The following is a 19326-nucleotide window of genomic DNA, read 5'->3' on the forward strand; positions in this document are numbered from 1 at the left end:
AACACCTTTTAGCCTATAGTTAGTGGGTGTGCGGTGTGGTATAAATGATTTTTTTCTTGTCTGCCTGTAGTAAAGATGATGGCCTGCAGGCTCACTGTGGATCAAACAACATGAACAAATGACACGGCGAATATCAATCATTTCTTGATCTCTCTTCTATTTTTTTTTTTTCATATACTTTTATTTATAATAAAAATTTTGAACAAGAGAAAAATATGACACTGTTATAAGAATACAAAAGTGTAAATCGTACAGCAAAAACGAATAAATAAATAAACACGGGGTGATATAAACAGTATATTGAGTCCTCTTGTAACAGCATGAGACACTACGGAGTGCTAATCACCACCTAGAAAATTCTCGTTTCCAGAGCTGGAGTAAATATCACCCAGTTTGAAATTTTGAGTGTATTAAACTATAACAATAAAATCCCATATGTATCCCCATAACAGTGCAAGGAAAGAAGAACAGAGAGGAGTAAGAAGAATAAGGAGGTATTGTAGTGTAACAGTAACTACTGAAAGAGAAAGGGAAGGAAAAGGCCAGGAGGATTAAGCAGGAAAGAAGAATAAGGGTAAGGTTCGGGTGGTGGGCAACCAACATTTTTCCATTTCCAAAATAGGTGTAGATATTAGAGGTCAACGCTAGGGGAGAGTAGTAAGTAGGGGTGAGAGGGCATATACTGGTTAGGTCAGACCTATGCTAAGAGACACTTGAATTCTTCCGATTCTCTGTAGTGTAACCAGTATATCCAGGTTTTGGAGTATTGTTCAGATCGGTCTTGCAAGGTCATTGCTGTGTTCTCCATATCACTTATGTAGCTGATCCATCTCTCTTATGGCCCATACTCACGGGATACAATTGTCGCCGCAACACGCTGTTGCAGCGACAGATCGCCCGTGAGTATGAGGCGTTGCACGGGCGCGCACCCTGAACCGTCGCTGCTGTCGCCAGGCAATTGGCGCGGTCAACTTCGCCGCAACTGTCGCTAGTCCACGTGAGTATGCGGACTAGCGACAGCAACCTCCATAAAGAACACGGAGCTTCCGGCGGGGGGAGGAGGAACGTCGGCGACAGCTTCCGTCGCACCGCTGGTCCCTCTTCCGCGTGTGTACGCGGAGGGACGTGGCGACGAGCTGTCGCCGAACTGTCGCGCACACGCTCCCGTGTGCTAGCGACAGAGAAGAAAAGTTGCCCGTGAGTATGGGCCATTAGGGTGGGTATAGTATTAGTCCCCCATTTCCAAATGATAAGAGATTTTGCTGCATTTAGGATGTGCCTCAATATAAACTTTTTATATGCCTTAATACTCCAGTCATTTAGGTGTAGGAGAAAAAACTGTGCGGAGAAAGAGACCTCTTGATTTGTCATTTCTCTAATTAAGTGCTCTATGTTTTGCGGCTTTTGCCAGAAAGGGATAATCAGAGGGCATTCCCACAGGGGGTGAAGTAAGGAACCTGTAGTAGCGAACCCTCTCCAGCACCGGAAGTCTCTGTCAGGAAAAATGTGGTGTAATTTCTGCGGCGCAAAATACCACTGTGATAGTATTTTGTAATTGATCTGTATTTTATCTGTAATAGAGGTTTTATGGGCAAACAAGCACATTTTAGATCTTTGAGCTTCAGAGAAAGTACATTGAAGGTCTCTTTCCCATTTATTGAGGAATGTGAGAGAGTTGGTAGGTTGGGATATTAGCAGCCAATACATAGCAGAGAGAGTTTTTTTTCGAAGGCTTGTTAGTTCTACAGTGTATTTCGAAGCTGGTCTGTGCTCTGCATGAATGTGGGCGTACATTTAGTGCTGTAAGAAGTGAATGGAGTTGTGCTAAGCTCAACCAGTCTAAGTTCTGATTACCATGTCTGATTTTTAATTCCCCTAATGTGAGCCATCTCCCCTGACTCCCTCTCGTCTATTTTTTAACTTCTCACTTTGCAATGTATCAATTTATTTAAGTTCCTCTTTAGGGCCTGAGCCCACTGATGCAGTTGTATCCGCTTCTGTCCGCTTTTCAGCATCTGTAACATTGAAGTGTAACTGAAAAGTGGGCACAACTGCATCAGTGGGCTCAGGCCCTAAAAGTGTTAGGCGTCATTTCCATCTCCAAGACGGACACTGGTACTTGTGCTGATGCAAGTGCGCATCTGAATCTCTGTTGCCATGCCATGGACGGCTATGGGGATTTGTAAAAAAGCACTACTTTTTTTCCCCTACTCACAAATTTGGAAGCAGCCTATTGATCTTAATAGGCTGCAATTCCCCATCCAAATTTGCGTGTGAGAAACGCTGCGAATCGCCCTTAAAGGTAACAAACCCATTCAGTGCCCTAAAATGGGGTCTGATCCTTTATGGTGCCCGGAAGAAGATCCGGGCACCAGCTCTGCAGTAAAGTAACACCTTTATTGCATCCCCAGCATCCCCATACACAAAGTGAACGTTAGCCCCATATCCGCTCGCTGCACCTTCACATAACCAAACCCACCTCTCAGCTATCCTTCCACCCCCCATGTCATATCTCCTCACTCTCAAATACCCACACCACCCCTCAACTATCCTTCCACCCCACCATGTCACCTCTCCTCATCCTCACCCTCAAATACCCACACCACCCCTCAACTATCCTTCCAATCCCCATGTCACCTCTCCTCACCCTGAAATACCCACACCACCCCTCAACTATCCTTCCACCCCAGCATGTCACCTCTCCTCATCCTCACCCTCAAATACCCACACCACCCCTCAACTATCCTTCCAACCAACATGTCACCTCTCCTCATCCTCACCCTCAAATACCCACACCACCCCTCAACTATCCTTCCAACCAACATGTCACCTCTCCTCACCCTGAAATACCCACACCACCCCTCAACTATCCTTCCACCCCAGCATGTCACCTCTCCTCATCCTCACCCTCAAATACCCACACCACCCCTCAACTATCCTTCCAACCAACATGTCACCTCTCCTCACCCTGAAATACCTACACCACCCCTCAACTATCCTTCCACCCCCCTATGTCACATCTCCTTACCATCAAATACCCACACCACCCCTCAACTATCCTTCCACCCCCCCATGTCACCTCTCCTCACCCTGAAATACCCCCACACCACCCCTCAACTATCCTTTCACACACCCCCCCCCATGTCACCTCTCCTCACCCTGAAATACCCCCACCACCCCTCAACTATCCTTCCACCCCCCATGTCATCTCTCCTCACCCTCAAATACCCACACCACTGTGGGTGGGGTAACTATACTAGCTATACTGGGGCAAGTATACTACCTACACTGGGGCAACTATACTAGCTACCTATACTGGGGCAACTTTACTACCTATACTAGGCCAACTTTACGGGGGACAACTATGCTACCTATACTGGGGGCACCTATACCTGGCATTACCCGCTGTGGCGCTCTTAGCATGCCACACTCGCTCTTTTCCTTAATTGGGGGGGGGGGGGTGTCTTTATACCCAGCAATACCCAGTGAAATGCCCTAGGTATGCCACTATATACAGGGGAATGGCCTAAGGTAGATTGTATGCTGCTTGTCGGAAAAGGTGAGTTTTGAGGTATCAATTAAAGATTTAAAAGTTGGAGAGTGAAGGATGTTCTGAATGATGTTATCTAAAATAGGACCCCTGGCTGCCTCAAATGGCTTAAACTCCCTTTAAAAGTAAAATAAAAGATCAGTAAAGTACAGTGCTGTAAATATTAATTTTCGGATGATCTTAATCCTCAGTTACAGGACACAGTGCCAAAACATGTATTGAAAGCAGGTGTTTATTCCAGTTGGGGCTCTGTAAGGATGTGATGCAGATGTGCTGTATGCTGGGATATGTTGTGTTCATACATTATACTGTACTCTGTCCTCAATGTTTCCTTGTATTTGTGCTGCCAGCTGTGATCACTCATGGACAGTATACACTGCGCTTCCAATGTTTAATCATCTGTAAGTGTTGGGGAACATATGGCTCAGTGGAAATTAGTTTATTTCCTTCTTTTCCATAGTGGACTGTTTACATGAGCTGCCCTGCTGCAAAAATGCTATACTGAGCTGCTAAGGCTCAACACACACCATACAATCTTGGTTGTTCAATCTTAATACTTTCATGTAGTATAAGAGCTTATCCAATCAATCGTTCAGGGTATTTTCAATCTGTTGGCCCTTATACTACATAGATTTGGTAAATCTGTACAACCAAGATTGTATGGTGTGGCAGCAGGTTTTGGGTGGTGTGGACATGGAATAAAGGCACTGAGAATTTGGATGCTGGGTAATGCTGATAGTAAAATATCGGTAATGTTACTGATATTCTACTATCACCTTAAAGAGGAACTGTAACCAAGGATTGATCTTCATCCCAATCAATAGCTGTTAACCCCTTTCCCTGTATGGCTGATATTGTGGGGAAACCCCTCCCACAATGTGATGTCAGGTCCATGGTCCTGACAGTTTCCTGTCTGTGAGCCTTGTTGTATTATGGGAAATAACGGCTATTTCCAACTGTCAAGCAAGCAGTATCTCCATATGTATGTCTATTGAAAAAAAAAAACCTTTTAGCCTGTCACATTGTCAGGGGGTGTGGTTATAGATAATGACAGTTGGTGCTGTTTTTTTTTTCAATGTCTTCCAGTAGTAAAGATGATTACGTGTAGGTTGATTGTGGATCAACCATGAACAAATTACATGGTGAATAGCAATCATTTCTTGGTCTCTTTTCTACCTCCTGTCTAACACTAATTTCCCCCAACCTACTCCTAACACTAACCTACCCCCTAACTGTCTACCACTTACCTCCCCCTACCTACACCTACCACTAACCTTCCCCCTACCTAATCCTAATACTAAAACCCCCCCCACCTATGCTTAACACTACTCCCCCACCTACTCCTACTCCAATTTCTAAAACTAACCTACCCCCTAACTGTCTACCACTTACCTCCCCCTACCCACACCTAACACTGACCTCCCTCATCCTACACCTAACACTAACCTTCCTCCTACCTAATTCTAGCACTAACCTTCTTCCTACCTAATCCTAACACTAACCTCCTCCCTACCTATGCCTAACACTACTCCCCCAACTTCTCCTACTCCAATTCCTAAAACTAACCTATCTCCTAACTGTCTAACACTAACCTACAATCGAAGTATGGTTCGGCTACATACTGGCCAAATCCCGGGTGCCTGGTTACTTACCTCCGCCTCTGCTGATATCTTATATTTCTGGTGCTTGGCTGTATTACTGCCAAGGGCCCACCGCTGTTTCCTAAATAATTTCCTCAACCTCAACTATAGTATTAATGTAACATTGGTCATCTGAACTGCCGCAGCCAAAGAGTGCTTGGCTATACTATAGCCGAGTGCCCATAGCTGCAACACCGCCGCTATATGTAGAGTGCGGCTATCCTACCTAATAATTCCCTTAGGTATCTACACCCATCGGCTGGGAGGGGGGTACCTGATGCAGGAGGCACATCAGGCTATACTAGGGAGGGCCTACTTAATGTAGAGGGCAAATCTAACTTTACTGGAGAGGAGGGTTACCTAATACTGGGGGCACATGCGATGAGCTTTACTGGGGAAGGAGGCTAGCTAATACTGGAATCAAATTCGTCTATTTAAACTGGGCAGTGGGTTTTCCTAATACTAGGGGCACATTTATTAAATATTCTCGGTCGGGCACAATTTAAGGAAAGGGGGGCACACTTGGGGAACTTTGAAATCTCCCCTTCTAGGCTCATTTACTACCTATTCTCCCCCTCTAGTGCTGGAGGACACTTACAAATTCCACATAACTTGCCAGACAAGGGCTGTCATGCGAGGCTCCTAACCGCTGTGACCGTTCGTACATTAACGCCGGCACAATGTAAAGGGAAAAAAAATCACATTTGTAAGTTGCAGCCATTAAACTCTCTTTGGCAGAAGCATCAAACAAATATTTCAGCAATTGTTTTCAAATCTCATGACTCATACGAGGAGCTTTGTTTTTCTAAGTCTGTGGTCAGCGTTGCTGTTGAGAAACTACTAAACTAATGTATACAATAAAGGGTTTAATTTGAAGCAGAGATGAATGTGCGGCTTCCCTCCAATACCAGAGGAAGTTTGGGGAAATATCCTATTCGTTTACATGCAAAACATGAAGATTGGATGCTGTGCAAGGAATGAGATACAATTCAAAGTGACTTTTACCTAAGGGCTGGTTCACATTGGGCGCTTCCCTGTGATCGCGGTTCAGCAGCCCAAATCTTGCGATTTGCCGCAATTTGCGCTTGTGATTCCCGTACCATAGAATAAGAATCACAGAGCAATCGCCCCCGAAACACTGCATGCATTGCGTTTGGGATTAATCGAAATCGCAACTGCTGCAGTGTGAATGTATCCATAGGGTTACATTAGCAGCAGCGCTTTTCTGAGCACCGGCAATCAGCAAAGCGCTGATGTATCGCCCCAGTGTGAACCAGCCCTACACTTTATACTACATATAAAAGTGAGCGCCTCTATACCATGGCAACTGCTGGGGGCAGAGGGGGCTTAGTAGTTCGCTAAACTGTTCATCATCGCAGTCTTGCGCAATCTTGCAAATTGGCGCAATCTTGCAAATTGCGCCATGCTGGTTCCAGAGGGTTCCACCTAGGCATCTATGCAAAAGAGGTGCATGAAAAAATGGGCGTGAAATACCATAATTATAGATCCCTTACTACCCTTACTACCTGGGATGATATGTTCTGGGGGTCTCGTGCCCCCCCTTGCACACCTGGGCGGAGTTACAAAGGGCCAATCAGATTTCACCCATTCATGTCAATGTAAAAATGTAAAAGGCTGCCATTCTCATGGTAATCAAGCCAGAGCCCCCAAACTTGGCACAGTTGGTCAATTGATGACCGAGGTTACAAATCCAGGAAAAGTGGGTGGAGTATAAAACAGCCAATCAAATTTAAACCATTCATTTTCAATGGGAAAATGTAAACTGCAGCCTGTTAGACTGTTAGTCGCAGGGTTTTCTAATTTGCCACACTTGGTCACTGGGTGAATGAGATTAAAATTCAGGGAAGTGGGTGGAGCCTACAAGAGCCAATCAAAAATCACCTATTGTTTTTCAAGGGGAATATTTAAACTGCTGCCATTCTTACCCTGTTAATGGCAAAGGCTTCAAACTGGATACAGTGGGTCATTGGGTGACTGGGGTTTAAACTCACTAAAGGGGCGGGGCCACAAACAGCCAATCAGATTTCTTTGGTGGAGAAACTGCTTCCATTCACACATTTTTGATGCCAGGAACCCGAAAGCTCACAAACTAGGTCATTGAGTGACTGTGTGTCAAGGTTACAAAAAGTGGGTGGAACCAAAAACAAATTTCACCCGGAAAATATAAACTGCAGCCATTCTTGCACTGTTAAAACCCACCTCCTGATGATTAACCTCAGCTCCCCCCCCCCCTTCATGCCCCATGATCCTTTGGCGCCTCTGTATCCTTTTTTTGATTGTTGATCCACCCTTGGTGGAGGGAATGTGTTCCCAACCCATCCCACAGAGAGTAACTATTTTAACTCAAGTAGTGTCTGCAATTGGCTGACTATTATGGATACAACTTTTGCGAGTATGGCCTTAAATTCACTAAGGGCAGTTTGGTAAAATAATTTAGGTTAGTATAATACTGCATTTGTTATTTTCCTTTTTTTTTTTTTTTTTTTTTTACAAAATTCACTAATATATGATATGTAACAGATATATTTTAAAGGAGGTGAATAATATATTGTGTTTTTTCTGACCTGGAGCTTCTTCCAGCCCCTGTGGGCTTGTAGGTTCCTCGCCATCCTTCCAGTCCTCTTCCTTGATCTACTGTTTGACCTGGTACTGAATCCAAAGTATACACTACTTTGCATGCAGTGGCCTGGCAGCATGCTTTCTTGATTGTGCTCCTGGGAGTGTCCATGCGCGGCTACTAATCTTAAAGTACTGCGCATGCTCAGAGTGCTACAGCCAATGGGAGCGTGATCAAGGGCGCCAGGCCAGGCCAGTAGTGCGCAACTTGCGAGACCTTTTGGGGTCCTTTCACACCTAGGCAGTGCAGTATTTTTATCGCACCCCACCACTGGGCAATGAAAGTCTATGGAGACTTTCATACTGCGACGCTACGGTGTGTGATGTTTTCCTTGCATCCCCGACGCAGGTCCAAAACTATGTTAATGCAGTGGGGCGGCGATCTGCATCAGGCCGGAAATCATGCTAGTCTATGGCAACGAATACATTTTAAAAAAAATGACCAACATGACGTCGTGGTGCGCATTCGCAGAATCGTATTTTAACAATACGCTTCTGTGCACTTTCGCATACCCGAAGCAGGAAGTGATGGCAAGCGTGTGTCACACGCGCATCACTTCCTGCGTGGCCGGCAGCCAGACAGGGAACACTGTGCTATTGCTATCCTTGAAGACCTGTTTTTGACGGAGCGATGCGGTGTGTCCGGTGCGAGGCATCGCGTCGCTAACGCTGGTTTATGGTGTGAAACCAGCCTTCAGGAATACTTCCCCTTTTGAAAATCCTGGGTTTGCCCATGGCCATCGTGACTTTCTGCCTCTCAGTGCACAGCCTAGAAGCACACAGTTTTGTAGTTTGCTGAGTGCAGCAAGGGGGGAATGGAAGTGCTAATCCCATCCAGCCTCATGAGCTCAGATTGTTGCATCTGTAAAATATGTTCCGGTCTAGGCCAAGTAGAGATTTACTGATTGTTCCTGGAAATACTAGGTTTGATTACAGATTAAAGAATAGACCTCGTAAACTATCAGACTGTAACACTCATTCAAGAGCCTGAGACTCATGAGAAGAAGGTCTCAAGATGCATACAAAAAATAAAAAAAAATGCCTGGAAAAAAGGGGCAGGGCATTGGCGCTAGTAGAATATAGCTAAAATTAGCAGTATTCTACTGCTGGATTCCGATAACTATGGCTAAAACTAACCTTACTCTGACATAGAACCATCCACATGCCTAACCCTACCCCCCTGGTGGTGCCTAATCCTAACCCCCCTGGTGGTGCCTAACCTTAACCCCCCTGATGGTGCCTAATCCTACCGCCCTTGTGGTGCCTAATCCTAACCCCCCTGGTGGTGCCTAAGCCTACCCCCCTGGTGGTGCCTAAACCTAACCCCCTGATGGTGCGTAACCCACAAATCTATCTGACACGTCCGGGCGCCGAAATTTACCTCCTTGGCATCAAATCGGGTCTCTCCAGGTATTGAAACATACCTTCTTTGCCGCAAATCTGGCACTTCCAGGCACTGAAATTTATCTTCTTTGTTGCAAATCGCAGCCGTTATAAAAGCCGTGATTTGCAGCAAAGAAGACAAATTTTGGCAATCAACAGTTCCTGATAGCGCCCCCCCCCAGTGTTCACGCCTTTTATCGTATCTCCCCATAGGGCCCTTCACACCCTGGGGGCCCATCTTACAAGGATCAAAAAACACCTATAACAATTTTTACACCCATAACAAGTGTAGCCACAAAAACACCTGATCTGAAGTATAGTCCCTTGTATCGGAGGAAGAAAAGGTTAGTAGTTGGGGCCCCCGAAATGCTCTGCCACCCCCCCCCCCCCTTGCGATCGCAGGAGCTGCTCCCCTCTAGTTACGCCCCTGATGTTCCTGCTTACTGAGGTGGAGAAAAAACTTTCCACAGAGTCATTAGTAAACTTGCCAGCATCTCTGATACATTTAGGACTATACACCAGGGTAAGGTAAGATTTTACAATGGGTAGACATTGACTAATTAACTGAATATTTAAAAAATAAGCAGTTTTATTTATCAAGTTATATTCAGTAAAATTCCTCCTAGGGATAAGTGTCATTGTCCCCACATGTTTCATATTTTAAATGGCCAGGACACAAAGTTCCAAGTACCATTCCAATTACAAGCTCTGCTCAACACACAACCTTCTTATGTCCTCCACTAGTATCACCTCCTCACATTATACATTAATAGGACTTTTCCCCTCGTAGGAAATTCCCTCTCACAACACAATTTCCAACTGGCCAGTTTCAGAATCTGGCCATAACATATACACCAGATTCATTATTTACTGTTGGACCTTTCTGCAACCTTCTAAAACAAACACTTGGCCCTCAAAGGAGCTTAAAGCCTTGTACATACACTAGATTAAACTCGTTCACAGTGCCCAATGATGGCCACCTCTGCTGAGAATCTTGTGTGTGTGTACTGTGGCTCCCTAATCCCTTTGGCGCGTCCGCAAGTGATCCGTCTGGCGTATCAACTTCACAGAGCGGTGCCGAGGGCATTGTTCTCTCCACTGTGCTCTGACGCTCCTTGTGTGTCCTGCTCCGTCAGCCCTCCACCCAACTTGAATTTCAACCGATTTTGTCTCTAGCCTGGAGCAGCTGTACAGCCTAGGTCCTGCCCTGTTGCCAAGGCCGTTTTAGTCAAAGGAATTGCAGGCCATTGCCTGTAGTGCCATTCGTCCTGTCAGCGCCATGACTGTGAATAAAGCCCCACCCCCGAACTTGACCCCCAAACGAAGCCCACAGGTGTTTGATCACCTTCTTCTGCATCATTGCCAGTCCCAGGAGAACAGACATCACAAGGTCCAGATAGTGTACGTTATAGGCAGCCTCTACTGTGTCCAGCTGTGCCACCTCTACCCCCTGTGCATCGATCTGTCTCCCTGTGCCTCCTTCTGTCCCCCTGTGCCTCCTTCTGTCCCGCTTTGTGCCTTCTGCCTCCTTCTGTTTCCTTGTGTCTCCTTCAGTCCCTCTGTGCCACCTCTGCTCACTGTGCATCCCTCAGTGCCTCCCTTTGTCCCCTACTGCCTCCTTCTGCCCCCTTTTTTGACTCCTTGTCACACTGTGCCTCCTTCTGTCTCCCTGTGGCTCTTTCTGTCCCCTTGTGCCTGCTAACTGTCCCCTTGTGCTATCTGGTCCCCCCTTTGTGCCTCCATCTTTGTGCTTTGGTCCTCTCTCTGTCCTCCAGTGCCTCTTTCAGTCTCCCTGTGCCACTATCTGTCCCAGTCCCGCTCTGCACTCCCCAGCCCAGTGTGCAAATGCAGAGCATAGAGCCGCCTAAGCTGTACTCTCACCTCCCTGCTGGAGACCAGCATTGTGCCTGTGTGACCAATCTGTCTGTCTTCTGCTCCCTTTAGTGCTGTCACCTCACTCTACACTCCACTCCACTCTCTGGACTCCAGTGGAAAGGTGAGAGCACAGCTTCTGCTGCGCTACACTCTGCATTTACACACTGGGTTGGGGAGTGCAGGAAGGGGTCATGCAAACAGAATGATTCTTTGTATCTTGAGCACTTCCTGTATTACGAATCCACTTCATACAGAACATGGTTTATTTTCTCTAGTGTGCAATTTTTTTTAGTGGTGGTGGTGGAACTTGGGGGTGGGGGTGGGTGGGGGGGGGGGGGGGGGGGGGTTGGCAGGACTTCTTGCCTGGGGTGACAAAAAGGCTAGAAATTGCCCTGACACTCAATGGGCTTTTTTCACTAAAGCGTGCAGTGCAGTTTTAACGTGAAAAGCAAACCTTCGCTTATCACGTGCTAACCTTTGCGTGTGGCAGCTCGCCTGATAACTGCAGTTATCACACTTTAGTGAATTGAGCCCAATGAATCCACTCCGAACCCCTGCCAGGTGACATGCCTCATACATGTCTACAAGGTTTTAGAGCAGGGGTCTCAAACTCGCGGCCCGTGGGCCATTTGCGGCCCTCGATACAATATTTTGTGGTCCAAAGTAATCCGCCGCATCCCCGCCGCTAAACGAGGGCTGCAGAGCCCCCAAATCGCCCGGGGGGCAATCCGCCGGCATTTCCTGAAAGGGGCAGAGCTTTCAGCTTCAGCATTGCCCCTCCTGACTTCAATCGCGGCGCATCGCCGCCTCTGCCCGCCCCTCTCACTCTTCCATCACAGAGAGGGGCGGGGAGAGGCGGCAATGCGCCGCGATTCACGTCAGGAGGGGCAGAGCTGAAGCTGAAAGCTCTGCCCCTTTCAGGAAATGCCGGCGGATTGCCCCCCGGCGATTTGGGGGCTCTGCAGCACTTGTTTTGCGGCGGGGACACAACGGATTACTTGTAATGGGAGCACTGAAGCGAACTATAAGGTAAAATAGGCAAAATAGTTTGCTTCAGTGTGAATTTGATTTTGAAATAAAAATCAATGCAGGGGGGGGGAATAGCTGCTTAGTGTGGCAGCGCAAGTAAAATTTTCAAAGTAGGCACGCTACTGCTGTAGCATGCACTACTAACTTACTCACGCTACCCCAAAACGAACGGCTGCTCCAATTGTTCCACTCTGGACCCTGTCAGGTCCAATGACTTTGTAGGATGAGATCCCCACACTTTGGCCCAATAGGCTGACTGTCACTTGACAGGCAGCCTGTTGAAGTGCGAGGATCTTAACCTACAAAGTGAATCAACCCTCAAGTTAGCTAGCTAATTGTACAAGCTAAAAAGCAGAAAAAACGAGAGCCCAATATAGTGTAGTATGTAATGGAGAAGAGGAGATGAAATGAAACGTAAGTGTTATACCTACAAACCAGGGTTACCGCGCAGGCAACCACTGTAAATGCAGGTGGGGAGATTAGACCTGTCCCGACTCAGGAATAAGATGTCGCTCTCTGTGGATAGAAGAAAAAAGGCTGTATCACCCTTCCACCAAGGGTGGATCGCTTACTTTGTAGAGGTGTACATAGGCGCCAATAGAGTCAAAATTACTAAAATCATCTAAAAGTGTTCAGGAGGCGGTGGTGGACCCGTGAAACGCGTTGCCAGTGTTCACTAGGAGTATGTGAATAATTAAATTGTATTAACTGAATCAACAGCATCGTGTCTGTTTTGAGGGGCAGGTCCACCACCACCTCCTGAACACTTTTAGATGATTTAAGTAATTTTTACTCTATTGGCGCCTCTGTACACCTCTACAAAATAATTGTACAAGCTGTTAGTCAGCATTTCTCCTGTCTGGCTCTCAGGAAAATTGCTGATGTTGCTGAAATTTAAGTGAAGCTGAAGATGTGTCTGACACTTCTACTGCTGCCTGGCGGATCAACTGTATACACATCACCATGGCAACAGGAAAGTGAGCCCTACTGTCCCAGTTTGAAACATATTGAATGGCTCTCACTGAATTACATTTTAAAATATGTGGCGTTTATGGCTCTTTCAGCCACAAAGGTTCCTAACCCCTGCTTTAGAGCCAATGAAAAACTTTCAGGCAGACACTTGTGTCTGCGAGAACAGCTGATGAATCCCGCCAGCCTTTTGCCGTGTGATATGTGCATTGTGTGTGTGCGTTTCAATGCATGTAGTTTTTTTTTACAGAAGCCAGTGATTCCAACGAGGAATCGCCTACTGTGTGTGGAAAAGTAGTTTGTGAAAATTTTGTGCAAAAGAAATTACTTTGTTCAATGAAAAAAACTATTTCCTGAAAGACTGCTGCTCGTCTCAACTCCCCAGAGCAGAAGCGTAACTAGGTTGGGGAATCAACACTCAATGAAGTATTTGCTAATTTCCTGGCTTTTCTTCTCATCCTGTGGCTTTACAAGTGACTCACTGATGTGGATGAAGTATGACAAGCCGGGTATTCCGATCCACGTGCCCCTACTGCGTCAGCGACTGATTAAAGCTGATGAACGCTGGGCAAGTACTGTATTTAAGTGAAAATCATGGTTTGTTCAGCATGTGTATTTAATGCAGTTTAAAGGGATCCTGAACTGAGTAAAATTATATAAAACTAGCTGATGGCCCGGTGTTGCCCGGGTATGTATTTGACTGGTGTTGGCTCCACCCACTTTTCTAACCCTAACACACAATTGCTAAATTACTCAATGACCTGGTTTGTGAGTTTGCGGTCTTTGGCTGCAGTAATTTTCATTGGAATGAAACAAAATCTGATTGGCTGTGGCTCCACCCCCTTTTCTGAATTCTAACCCCAGTCACCCAATAACCAACTGTACTAGATTTGAGGCTTGTGCCATTAACCGTGCAAGAATGGCAGCAATTAAATATTGACCTTGAAAATCAATAGGTGAATTTTGATTGGCTTTTGTAGGCTCCATCAACTTTTCTGAATATTAATCCCAGTCACCCAGTGACCAACTGTGCAAAGTTTGAGAACCCTACCAATAACAGTGTAAGAATGGCTGCAGTTTACATTTTCCCAGTGAAAGTTGTATTTGTCTCCACCCACTGATGACCCAGCATTGCCCAGGTATGTATTTTGCTGGTGTTGGCTGCACCCACTTTTTCTAACCCTAACACACAATTACTCAATTACTCAATGACCAAGTTTGTTAGCCATGCGGTCTTTGGAATCAATAATGTGCATTGAAATGAAACGAATCTGATTGGCTGTTTGTGGCTCCACTCCCTTTTCTGAATTTGAACCCCAGTCACCCAATGACCAACTGTACCAGATTTGAGGCTTGTGCCATTAACAGTGCAAGAATGGCAGAAATTAAATTTTCCCCTTGAAAATAGTTGAATTTTGATTGGCTTTTGTAGGATCCACCCACTCTTCTGAATATTAACCCCAGTCACCCAGTGACCAACTGTGCAAAGTTTGAGAACCCTGCCATTAACAGTGTAAGAATGGCTGCAGTTTACATTTTCCCAGTGAAATTTGTATTTGTCTCTGCCCACTTTTTGGTTATGGGGATAAAAAGTATCCTATATGTTATTCCAGGTAATGTACTATGTGTGTGCCAAATTTCATTGTTGAGTCGAGTAACAAACATCCAAACATCCAAACTTTCGCATTTATAATATTAGTGGGGTAAACACATGCTGTACCTGCAAATGAATATTACATACATACCTTATCGTCAGTTCTCTCAGAAGCTCACCATTGTCTTCTTAAAATGATTTCTTCCCGTTCTGACAAGATCTTGTCAGAACTGAAATCCTTAGGGTACTTTTCCACCAACTATCAATTGCTGTCAGTAATAACAGAAAGGACAACTGATGTACAAAGTAGTGTCCATGTCTCCCTGTGGCTCAAGTGGGCGATATTACAGTTTAATAGTCTGCTGACCTGGAAGTTGGCATCATCACCATTATTAAAACGAAGGATGGAGAATTCCATTCACAGTGGACAAACGGCATGCAGGAGAGAAGAAGAGACTGATGAATAGACTATGCGGGAGGTAAGTATGACGTGTGCATGTTAATTTTGACTTAAACCTACAAACATTTACACAATTTTTTTTTGTCTGCAGCCATTTTGAAAGCCCCTGAGGTATACATGAAATTAGGTACTTTTGGCTAAGTTTCCCACATAAAGACAATTCCACACGTACGTAAAAAATGGCTTGCATGGTGTTGTTGCATAAATTTGTCATATAGATGTTTGCATTTAAGGTGGGGGAGAAACCCTTTGAAGGATACCAGAGCCGAATCAAAATGGAGAAATGGGGGGAGCAGGCATATACTGTTAGCTGTCCTGATGCCCACCACTCCTCCCATTCTCCTCTCTGCCCCTGCATCCTACCTAAATGCCCCCGGCAGCCTCTTCCGGGCCACTGGAGTTGGGCATTACTTCGCAGGTGCTGGCCGGGCTGCGCGCGTCCTATGGTGTGCGCCCACGGCAGAGAGCACGCTGCGCATGATTGACATCACCGTTGACTCGGCCACGGGCGCCTGCAGTAGGACGTGTGCAAGAATGCCCAACTCCAGTGACCTGGATGAGGCTGGCGTGGGGCATTTCGGTAGGATGCGGGGGCAGAGAGGAGAATAAGGAGAGCAGTAGGCATTGGCACAGGTGACAGTATATGCCTGCTCCCCCTGTTTCTCCATGTTGATTCAGCTCTGGCATCCTTTAAAGGTCTACTGCAGGCGGTAGGGGACAAAAAGAGTTGAACTTACTTGGGGCTTCTAATGGTCCCCCTGCAGATGTTCCGGTGCCCACGCAGCCACTCACCGATGCTCTGGTCCCTGGCTCCGGTACACTTCTGGAATTTCCGACTTTAAAATCGGAAAACCACTGCGCCTGCGCGGCCGTGTCCATGCTCCCGCTGACGTCACCAGGAGCGTACTGCACAGGCGCAGACCGTACTGAGCCTGCACAATACACTCTTGGTGACATCAGCGGGAGCAAGGGCGCGGACGCGCAGGTGCAGTGGTTTTCGAACGTTAAAGTCGGAAATTCCAGAAGTGAACCGGAGGCGGAGACCGGAGCATCAGTGACCTGCTACGCGGGCACAGGATGTCTGCGGGAGACCATTAGAAGCCCCAGGTAAGTTCAACTCTTTTTTTTCCCCTACCCCCCTACAGTACTCCTTTAACCACTTGCCGACCAGGGGATTTTACACTGATCGGTGCTGCGTGGGCTCTACAGCCCGCAGCACCGATCAGGAGTGCAGCAGGGCAATCAGACTACCCCCCTTTTTTCCCCACTAGGGGGATGTCCTGCTGGGGGGGTCTGATCGCCGCCGGCTGCAGTTGCTTAGCGGGGGGGGGGGCTCTTCAAAGCCCCCCTCCGCAGCGCTTTCCGCCCTCTCGCCAGCTCCCTCCCTCTCCCTTCCCCTGTGTGCTGCGCAGGACGGATTTCCGTCCTGCGCATTGAAGGATAGGCTTCAGCCTATCATATGCCGGCGATCCCCGGCCAATCAGAGGCCGGGGATCGCCGATCTGCCTTATGGCGCTGCTGCGCAGCAGCGCCGTATGATGTAAACAGCGGGGATTTCTTCCCCGCCTGTTTACATTTTGCCGGCGAGCCGCCATCGGCGGCTCTCCGGCTGTTCACGGAGACACCCTCCGTGAACTGACATGGAAAGGCCGCTCGATCGAGCGGCCGTTTCCATGGTAACCCGCAGACGACCAGTTTACGCCAATCGGCGTTAGCTGGTCGTCAAGAGGTTAAGGCTCCAGGCATACAGCTGAACAGTCAGATAAATTACAGGATATGTGAAATAACTCACTGGATGTGTAATTGTGTCCAGCCAAGTAACCATAGGATGAGTAAATGAAGTTCTGATGTGGCGTAAGAATTCTCAAGAAGCCTGCAAAATGTGCTTTCCAGAATCAGTGAGTAAAACGACAGACAACTCTTTCCAACAATTTGCTTACAATTATGCGTATAATGATGTGCAGAGCAAGAAGAAAAGGATTCCTCTTTATTACTGAGTGATGACTGTCTAACAGCACCCCCCCCCCCCTTCCTTCCTTATACACACACCCATAAACCATTCTTATAAAGAGGGAGACCAAAAAAAAACATTTCAAAGACTTCAAAGTAGTTTTATTAGTAGTCTTAGCATGGTATTTACCTGTGTTTCCCTGTAACCAAGACATCTTTTTGCATCAAAAGATGTGCTAGGACTTATTTTCAGAGGATGTCTATTTCTATGAACACACAAGTTCCTGTGCTGTGTAGAGTTGGGCCGAACCTCCGATTTTAGGTTCGCGAACCGGGTTCGCGAACTTTCGCGGAAGGTTCGGTTCGCGTTAAAGTTCGCGAACCGCAATAGACTTCAATGGGGATGCGAACTTTGAAAAAAAAAAAAAATTATGCTGGCCACAAAAGTGATGGAAAAGATGTTTCAAGGGGTCTAACACCTGGAGGGGGGCATGGCGGAGTGGGATACACGCCAAAAGTCACCGGGAAAAATCTGGATTTGACGCAAAGCAGCGTTTTAAGGGCAGAAATCACATTGAATGCTAAATGACAGGCCTAAAGTGCTTTAAAACATCTTGCATGTGTATACATCAATCAGGGAGTGTAATTAAGGTACTGCTTCACACTGACACACCAAACTCCACTGAACAGAACAGGTATGCAGTGGCGGGTTCACTGAACAGAACAGGTATGCAGTGGCGGGTCCACTGAACAGGTATACAGTGGCGGGTCCACTGAACAGAACAGGTATGCAGTGGCGGGTTCACTAAACAGGTATACAGTGGCGGGTCCACTGAACAGAACAGGTATGCAGTGGTGGGTTCACAGAACAGGTATGCAGTGGCAGGATCAATGAACAGGTATGCAGTGGCAGGATCACTGAACAGGTATGCAGTGGCAGGATCACTGAACAGGTATGCAGTGGCAGGATCAATGAACAGGTATGCAGTGGCAGGATCAATGAACAGGTATGCAGTGGCAGGATCAATGAACAGGTATGCAGCCAGGGACAAGCTAAGGCTAACTAATCTTTCCCTATGAGAGACTGCAGTAGCTCGCCCTACTCTAACTAATGCAGGCACACGAGTGGCCACGGCCGCCGCTGCCTGCCTATATAAGGGGGGGTGGGGCTCCAGGGGCTAGTGTAGCCTAATTGGCTACACTGGGCCTGCTGACTGTGATGTAGAGGGTCAAAGTTGACCCTCAGTGCATTATGGGGCGAACCGCAATGGGGCGAACTTTTCCGCAATAAAGTTCGCGTGCGGTACCCGCACGCGAACCACCTAGGTTCGCGCGAACCAGGTTCGCCGGCGAACCGTTCGGCCCAACTCTAGTGCTGTGTGTCCTCCTGCCTTCCCCAATGTGCTGCCTCTTCCTCTGCTGGAGCCACCTCTTGTGTGCTCCTGTGTCCCCCATGTAGCTTTAGTGTCCTCCTGGTGCCCTCCTCTATCCCTGTGTCACATCGGGGCTGCACAGCTTCTCTTCCTAGTTCAAGTGCACGCGATAGCCGACTGATGTGCATGATTGCGCGGATTGCGCTGCCATTTCGAGCACATTAAACAGGAAGAGGAGCTGCGCAGCTCCGGTGTGAATGGGGGCTGCGCGCTCAGCAACGGGGGCTGCGCTCACAGCAAGGTTTTTTTTTAGATCTGAGGGAAGTCTCATTAGGATCCTGAGGCTCTCTCAATGGTAAATGGTCGGTGCAGATTTTGAACGCAGTTTGAACCAGATCCTTAGGCTCTGGTTCATTTTAATTGTTACGGTGTATACATTTAAAAGTCTCCTCTGCCACCTAGTGGCCCAACAATGTAATAGGCAGGACATAATTATCAAAACAGAGAAGTAAGATACAATATACAGAATGTAAGTAAGATATATATACTGTACATATATAAACTAAATCCCTCTATAACCAAATTAAGGTATGAACAACATTGAAATTAAACATCTATGTGTGGTGATATATATATCTCTGTTTGGTATATCCATCATTCCAATTTTGAGGAATCCTGGCAAGAAGTTAAAGAGAAACTTTATAAAACCCAGCATAGAAATGTATCCCAATCAGTAGCAGATACCCCATTTCCCATGAGAAATATTTTCCTTTTCCCGAACAGATCATTGTATGTAGGCGGCTATTGTGGTGAAACCCCTCCCACAGTGTGATGTTTGGGCCATGGTCCTGCCTGTTTGCTGTCTG

This window comes from Hyperolius riggenbachi, chromosome 7 (genome assembly GCF_040937935.1).
Source record: "Hyperolius riggenbachi isolate aHypRig1 chromosome 7, aHypRig1.pri, whole genome shotgun sequence".
Classification (NCBI taxonomy): Eukaryota; Metazoa; Chordata; class Amphibia; order Anura; family Hyperoliidae; genus Hyperolius; species Hyperolius riggenbachi.